The sequence below is a fragment of the Olea europaea genome, chromosome 11 (genome assembly GCF_002742605.1).
Source record: "Olea europaea var. sylvestris chromosome 11, O_europaea_v1, whole genome shotgun sequence".
Lineage (NCBI taxonomy): Eukaryota > Viridiplantae > Streptophyta > Magnoliopsida > Lamiales > Oleaceae > Olea > Olea europaea.
Genome location: NC_036247.1, coordinates 2,655,720 through 2,664,636, shown reverse-complemented (window position 1 = coordinate 2,664,636; position 8,917 = coordinate 2,655,720). Strand labels below are relative to the sequence as shown.

At 36.0% G+C, this 8,917-nt stretch overlaps 1 pseudogene; it reads left to right on the top strand.

Annotated features, from left to right (window-relative positions):
* The first annotated feature begins 4,707 nt into the window (after nucleotides 1-4,707).
* On the top strand, nucleotides 4,708-8,868 carry LOC111404318 (annotated as a pseudogene).
* The last annotated feature ends 49 nt before the right edge of the window (nucleotides 8,869-8,917 follow it).

Genomic DNA, 8,917 nt, shown 5'->3' with positions numbered 1-8,917 from the left:
TTTCCATTAAAAACTCCAAGTTCAAAAGTTCCCGTTGTCATTTGAAGTTTTTAATCAATATTAAAAAAAATTTAGGGTTAAAGTTCAAAAAAAAAAAAAAAGTAACAAGAAGATATTCCACAGAATGTATGACAATCACAAAGTATCACACAAAATATGAAAAAATATCAGGGGATATTACACAGTGAATATTTAAAAGTAACCAATCAGAGGAATAAGGACCACTTCAGTATGCAGTGGTGTGTCTTGAGTTCACCAGGATTTCTTGAGGCTCAAAGACCTCAGGTCAAGACTCAACCCGAAGTACTTTTTAGTGCAGTGCAAAGTGTACAGGATTTAAGACAAAAAATTGTCAATTAATAATCACAAAGATTAAGTTGCAGTATACAGGGATCAAGAATTAATCACACAGATTAACCAACAGACTATATACTGAAAATCAGAATTTAATAACAAAGATTAAACACTTGCAGAACACTTTAACTCAAAGCATATATGCAATATTCAAGAAATTTCAGAATGCCAACATCTTAAAAAATACACAAATTTTTGACATTAAGCAATAAATCATGTATTTCAATTAAGAAAACTTAAATGAGTTAAGAGAAATCGACCGACAGATGAAGTTCACGTAGGAAGCTTAATATCTTTCAAGCCAGTTCACACAGGTGAATTCGAAATCAATATTTTCTGTAGGAACCAACCAAACAATGTTAGTTCATAACGAAAAATGCAAGAAACCTCAAACAGAATAAAGATCCGTAGCTGAACAGATCTAAGGTTTCAGCTGACTGTTCGTCTTCCAAAAAATCCGGCCGTGAAAATTAATTTTCCACGACCGGTAGTCGGAGACAGGGACTCGAATGGCCTAAACGGCTCTAATACCACTGTTACAAGAAAATACTCAAATCGACTCAACTAAGACAGAAAACTCTCAGACACAAAGGCATCAAGATTTCATCGATTAGGACTCATATCTTAGCATTGTACCCATCTGTACAATGTAAAACTCATAAACCACAGTCCCAAACCACAAAACACAGAGGCAGTCACTTCAATGAACCAAGAACACTCAAAACCTAACTGAGAATTCCCAACAAAGCTCAACCGAACAGTCACACAGACTGTAGGAACACACAGAGGCCACAAAACCAGTAGTTTAATGGCATAATCTCAAGATTTACAGAGAAGGAGAAGAAGCAGAAGACACACAGTCATGAAGAGAGAGACCCAGAAGGCTCGAGAGAAAAATCACAAAGAGGCAGAGAGAATATGACTCGAATTAGGGCCAAACGAGTCTCAACCCTCGTTTATATATTATGGGTAGCCACCGTAGACTTTAGGTTAAGTTGATCAAACGGTCCAGAGCGACTTGCATAGTTTAATTGGTTTGGGCCAGGTTTCAGCTGGTTAAACATTGATTTATTGGGCAATGGGCTGGGTAGTATCTGTTGGACCTTATATCATCATTGCCCCAAATGGGCTGGACACTCAAAAGGTAATTTTGGCATCACAGCCCAATAGATTCTAACTGCTACTCTACATCACCCTCCACCATTGCACTACTCCACCACTAACTCCACTCTTGCCTCTATTTTTACCCCATCTCCATCACCCTTGTCGAACCTACCGAACTCTTGCCTCCATTAAGTGGTTGACTTCGGAGTTAGGAAGGACGTGGTAGGTTGAATGGCTTAGTTATACAATTGGTGTTACGAAACAATAGGGAGAGAGAAAAAAGTATTTAAGTATTTAAGGAAATGGTTGGTTTTTATTATGGATCCTCCAATTATTAGTTGAAAATTGAAACTAACTAAAATCACAATATAGAGGACTCAATTTGCAATATATAAAATTAAATTAAGAAGTTAGTTAGTCCCTAAACTTATATGCTGGTTGGAAAATGGTTAGTGAACTTTTTGTTATTGCCTCCGTTCGGTAGCAAATTTTCACCCCAAAAAATTAATTTTTTTATTTTACCATTCCAACTGTCATTCCGTTATTTTTTAATTCCTCACTCACAGATGAGATCCACTTTTCTCTTTAACAATCAAAAAATCAATTCTCATAATCACTACTAAACAAACCTAATTTTATTTTTTTCTATCAAAACTGAGTCACCCAACTTGCACATTTTCTGCTTAGCAACGTACTAAGTTCAAACACGAACCAAGTTTTTAACCCCACTATCGGATATAGCGATGTATATAATGGGAAATCTGAACATGTAAAATATCAGCAAGTTTTCTTGGTATGGAAATTTCAAGCTTAATCCACCACAAACCTGAGTGGTTGTAATTCCTAGTGTTTTTCTCAGTTATTAATACATAGAATTGTCTTTTTCATTAAAAAAATCAGTTATTATTACAACTAGCAGACAACATAGACAAACAAAACTACCAGACAAAGGTCCCCCTCATGTCTCATAAACAGATGAGAGTGTACAGACATTAGGGAAGCCTTTAGGTGGCAGATATCAGTACTCAGAAGTGACTTCGTACCAATCGCTTCCCCCAAAAGAAAAATGACTTGTCTCGCATGTACATACTATTACTGTAGACCTTTTTTTTACATTTTTTTTTTTTTAAAGAAATACCCGATTCTTGTAAAGTGGCATTGACTATGTGCACTGGTGGACCCACGTGGGGTCAAATGACCTTAGTTTTTTGGAATTTGTTTTTCCTTGTTTAAAACGTAATTTTCTGTCAAAATAGTAAACCAACCCAATTAATTTCCCTATTCCAATACCAAAAAAGCCCAAACTCAAATCTTATTGTAGTAGCATATGATCTTATTTTCGTTAATGATACATTTTTTAAAAAATATTTCATTTTTGACCCCACAATTCGAACTGTTTGGATTCGCCCATGACTATGTGACAACTCCATTAGGTTCATTGCCAGCACCTACATCTTTAACAACAAGAAGAAATCACACACCTCTAGTCTACCATCTCTTCTAGTTTGTTCTAGAATTAAAGCATTTCATGGGGTTTGGTGATTATATGTTTTTAATTGATAAAAATATGAGATGTCAATTTAGGAAGTGGTTGAGGACTTGGAAATTTTATACCGCGTATGAATGAGAATGAAGATAATTGCAATTAAACTAACTAGCTGAAAATATCAATAAATAAAAAAATGTTTCAACCCTATTAGTATTTTTCAGGATATCAGACGTAAAAGTACTCAACCAAGTTTCCACTACATTTTCTTATCTATTTCTCAATTTGTTGTTATAACTATGTGACAAGAAATCCAAATTTTAATCTCATTTTATATCCAATTATAGATGGTTTTAGGATATATGCATCACAATTTACAAATTTGTTTGCCGATGAATGATGTAACGAGATTTGACTGAATCAAAATCTCACTGACCAAAAAATTCCTCAATTTCTTTTTATCGTTAACCCATATTATATAGGCATAATCATTTAAGTGATGAAGTGATTTTGTTCATTCTAATTCAATTTATTGCCACTTCATCAAATCTTATAAGAATTTGTAAATGATAATGTACAACAAATATTTTCCTTTTAAGATAATATCTGTCATTCAACTTCGAGTCCCAACCCGAAGAGATGTGATTTTCTAACCACTTTGTGCTCATGCATGCTAGATTACTTATATCCTTGAGGTGATTCGTCTAGCCAGAAATCAAATAGACCCGACCTCTTCACTAGCCGTCCAGCCACCCCTTACCAGCATCAGGTCCCCAACAACGTTGTGAGCTTAGCATTCACTATAATGCTAACAAAATAAATGTTCTAGAAAAAATTACCCGATTGGATCCTTACATATTATCTCATATTAACAAGTTAGACTTTTAAGCTCATTGGGTATAACTTTTGCTTTTGCTTCTTATTGAAAAGCTTTTGGAGGAGATTACCTTAATTTTTATTTGAAAACTAAAATTTAAAAATATTTCTCATTTAAAAATGATTTTAAAGGAAAGCACATTAAATCAGTTTTCTTTAAAAACTCCAAAATCATTTTAACAAAATTAGCCAAACGATCTCAAAAACTCATTTTGACTTTTCAAAAGTCGTATCAAAAGAACTCAATCTTTAAAAGAATTAAGTTAGCTTCAAACTTTTCATTACAATCACACAATTAATTCTCGATAATGAAGTGGTCTAAGTTTTTCTAAAACTATCACGTTCTCTCACGCGCACGCTCATCATTAGGTATTTTTACTTCTCAACTTATGCTAATACACACAAATGAGAGTATTGCATGTTTCTATGAGCCCAATTACACAATTTAACAAAGATTTGGATAAGTTAGTGTCCGATTTTATTGTTCAATGAAATATTAGACCAACTTATAAATTAGTGACCAAGATTGCAATTTTACTCCTTGTGCAAAGAAGGAAGAAGGAGCAGGCTCTGTTCTTGTGGCGAAATTCCTGTTCCAAATCCAATTAGCAAGTGCGAAAATCGAGCCAATGATTAAGCGCAGACATTTTTGGGCATAAGAGTTGTTGAATTTAGAACAACAATGATTATGCATGATCTCTTACAGCCGACCACTGCATGGGTTTTGAATTTTTTCAACGTTGTTGATCACCCACCACCATACGTGTTGTCTTAAACCCTCTTCTATTACCCGCACAGCTCTATTTCCTTTTCAATTTCCTCAATCCAATCTCTTTCGATTTCTCCTAAATAACCCATCAACCCTCATTCCAAATGCAATCTTTACAATGGGTTTTGTTGTATACTCTGTTGGGGCATTGTTTTTTCTTGTTTTTTCAAAATTTCTGGTTCCACCATTGCCGGAATAATTCGATAAGGTTCGAGGTTGTTGGCCAGTGAGAATAACGAAGCATGGGTTTCTGACAATGGAACATTTGCATTTGGGTTCAGCCCTATTGATGGAAAATCTGTTCAATTTCAATTGGGAATATGGTTTGTTCAACTTCCCGGAGATCGAACACTTGTCGGTCGTCCGACATGTACGTTTAGCAGGTTTTCTTGTTTTATATTAAATTGTTTTCTTTATGATTTTTAGCATTTTGAGCCTTCAGGTTAGTTCTGTTCGGGAAAAAAGAGTGGCTTTTAATATCGTTTCTAGATAAATAAGTAACTTAAAAATAAGTTCTGCTTATTGTTAAGCACACCATGGTTGGCATTTTAAGTATATTCTTGTTTCTTGACCAATGAAAGAATTATCTTGCTTTAAAACTGGTAAGTTAACTTTTCAAGTTTAGCCACCCATGCTCAGTGTAGTTTGTTTGTTAATCTTTTGTTAGTATATATCAAGGCAAAGACATGAATGAAGTTGTATGCAGCCTTTGTTTTAATTAATAAATCTTTTCTTAATCATGCATAATAGGAGTGACTGATGCATTTACTTGTACAAGTTATATATGTACCAATAATTGAGTTAATCCTAATCAATTTTTTTTTGCTCGTGACTATTTTACTAGACACTGTAGATAGTTTACTTTTCTTGGGAATTCGAAGATTTGATAACATGCGAAACATGATTTTCTAATAATTAATGTAATATGTAACTTATTCTTTCAATATAACACTTAGTTATGCAATCTTGTAGAGTCAATGGATTCCGAATTTTGATTTAGAAGAAAGCACATTGATTCCTCTAGTCTTTACTAAAGTTTTTAGAGGTGTAAATACTTTTTTGGCCTACCATTTATTTACCTCTCAATTATCTAATTAGAAATTCACCAGTCAGCAAAAATGCAATCTTGGAGCTCAAAACTGATGGAAATCTCTTGCTCGTTGATAAAGACACCACTGTCTGGACATCGAATACATCAAACTCTGAAGTCGAAACAGCTGTCATGTCTGAAAATGGCAACTTCATTTTATGTGGTGCTGATCAACGCATTGCATGGGAAAGCTTTTCACATCCGTCAGATACTCTGCTACCAGGACAATCTTTGACAGTTTCTCTCGAGCTCAAATCTTCAAAATCACCTTCACATGGTGGTTACTATGCACTGTAAATGTTACAGCAGCGCACTTCACTAAGTCTTGCATTGACCTACAATTTTCCTGAGTCCTACGACACGTCGCCTGATTCTTATACAAACTTGTCCCACTGGGTCGGACCTGAGCTATCAAACTTTACAGGGGATTTTGTTGCAGTTGTGGATGAAGAAGGAAGTTTCGGAATTATTTATGGTTCATCATTGGATGGAGCGGTGTACATGTACAAGAATGATAATGATAATGGAGGATTATCCTCGGCAACAAATCAATCAGGCCGGCCATCAGTTCTTCAAAGCTTGACCCTCGAGACCAATAGAAATTTATGTTTGTACAGATGGGACAATGATGTTAATGGATCACGCCAATTGGTTCCCGAGTGGGTGGTCGTTTCTAAACCGTGTGATATTGCTGGTATTTGCGTAAACGGGATATGCAATCTTGATCAAAGCAGGACTAATGCATCTTCACGCGCTTACCAGGAACTTCAAAGCCTGGCAATGATGGCAAGTGCTGGGGAGATTCATCTCTGACCAGAAATGTGGTCCACATCATGAAACATTAACATCCCAATTCAAGATTGAAGCGGTTCAACAAACCAATTACTACTTCACAGAATCCTCGGTAATCACGAATTATAGTGATATAGAGACTATTTCTAAACGTCGGGATGCCTGCTTATCTGACTGCCAATGTATCGCTTCAATCTATGGACTTAATGAGGAAAATGCATATTGTTGGGTTTTGAGGAGTTTAGAGTGTGGAGGATATGAGGATGCAGACTCGACTTTATTTGTGAAGGTAGAATCAAATGGCTCTTCAACTATGAAGAGTGATACGAGATCAGTGATTGAACGAAAAAAGGTTTTGGTGGTTCCTATTGTTTTAAGCATGGCATTTCTAATAGGCCTCCTCTGCTGCTTGTTAGACATCTATGTTCACAAAAAGAGATACTTGAAAAGAGCCCTCGAGAATTCCTTAATTGTATCAGGAGCTCCAATTAGTTTCAGCTACCAGGATTTCCAGTATAGGACTAGTAACTTTTCCCACCTTTTAGGAACAGGTAATAAACGTAACAAGGAATCAAAAAGAAAGGGTGTGCTGGGGACATTTACTGAAGGAATCAAAACTTGAAACTGATACTAATCTTATTGAGTTCTTCGGCAGGTGGATTTGGCAGTTTATACAAGGGAAATCTAGTTGATGGAACGTTAATTGCAGTAAAGAAACTTGACAGGGTTTTGCCCCATGGAGAGGAGGAGTTCGTTACTGAGATGAACACAATTGGCTCAATGCATCACGTGAACTCGGTTGTCTATGTGGATACTGTTCAGAGGGGTCACAACGGTAACTCTCTCCTGCTACAGTATAATAAATTTTCACTTCCATCAATGTGTCCTTGGGAATTGTTACGTAAAGACGAGCATCAACCTCATCTTAACGTAATCTTTGTATATTCAATACATCGATATATTTTTAAAATTTATTGATATGTGATCACCAACGGGCTCCTCGTTTATGAGTTCATGAAGAACGGGTCATTGGACAAGTGGATATTTTCTTCACAAAATTCTCGAGAAAGACTACTGGATTGGTCAACGTGTTTCCTTGTAGCTCTTGGCACAGCACAAGGGGTAGCATATTTTCACGAGCAATGGCATAGCAAGATTATACATTGTGACATCAAGCCAGAAAAAATTCTTTTGGACGAGAATTTCTGTCCAAAAGTATCAGATTTCGGACTAGCTAAAATGATGGGACGAGAGCACTCCCATGTTGTCACAATGGTAAGAGGGACGCGAGGTTACTTAGCCCCGGAATGGGTCAGTAACCGCCCAATTACTGTGAAAGCTGATGTTTACAGCTATGGGATGCTACTTCTTGAGGTAATTGGTGGCCGAAGAAATCTAGATATGACCTTTGATGCGGAGGGCTTCTTTTATCCTGGATGGGCATTCAAGGTATTCTCAACTAGTTCCCCCTAAATTTGAAGTATACCATTTAACATAGTTTATAACTTGAAGTTAAGCATCTTTGTTTGAGATTAAGCCTTAATCCCAATTATGAGATCAATATTAGGCCATACGAAATCAGAAACGAACAGATTTATATTGATTCCCACTTAAATTGAGAGTTGCATCTACTTGCTACTCCAGGTTTCCATTATGAACAATGTAAAAAGGATAACAATGGTGATCTCAGATCTCTATCTATGTCTATGTCTTGCCGAAAAACAACACCCTAAAATAATCCAAACGTTTCATGGTCGAGGAGATAATTTATAGTATAATTAGTCTCTGCACAATCCATCAAGCTTGCGTAGAAAATTTTGACTGTTATGTTATTCTGCAAGTGATCACATGAATGTTTGTATCTCCAGGAGTTGGCAAATGGGGCACCAACAAAAGTTGCGGATAGACGGCTCGAAGGAGCAGTCAACGAAGAACTCATAAGAGCTTTATAAGTTGCATTTTGGTGCATTCAAGACGAGATTTCGATGAAGCCAACAATGGAGGAAGTCGATGTTGGAAGAATCAGTTGACATTAATATGCTATCGATGCCTCAGACAGTTCTTGAGTTAATCGAAGAAGGCCTAGATCATGTGTACAAAGCCATGAAGAGAAATTTCAATCAGTTCAGCTCCTTCACAATCACTAATCATCCATCATCTCATGCAACATGTAGTTATTCCACCATGTCACCAAGATAATTTAGTCTAATGGGAATAGAAAATGTTTGTGTTCGGATCAGAAAATTTGTATTTTGTCATGTTTTAATTAGCTATCCTGAGAGAAGGAAGTCGATTTGATTTTGACCCTATATTACATGCATCCTAGCTATCTGATTTGTTGCCTATTGTTGAGTGTTTAAATAATGGAGGAAGAAAATCACATCATGTACACAGCAGTCTTATGCAGGTGGTCGTAAATTTTATTATGTTGACAGCTTTTTGACAT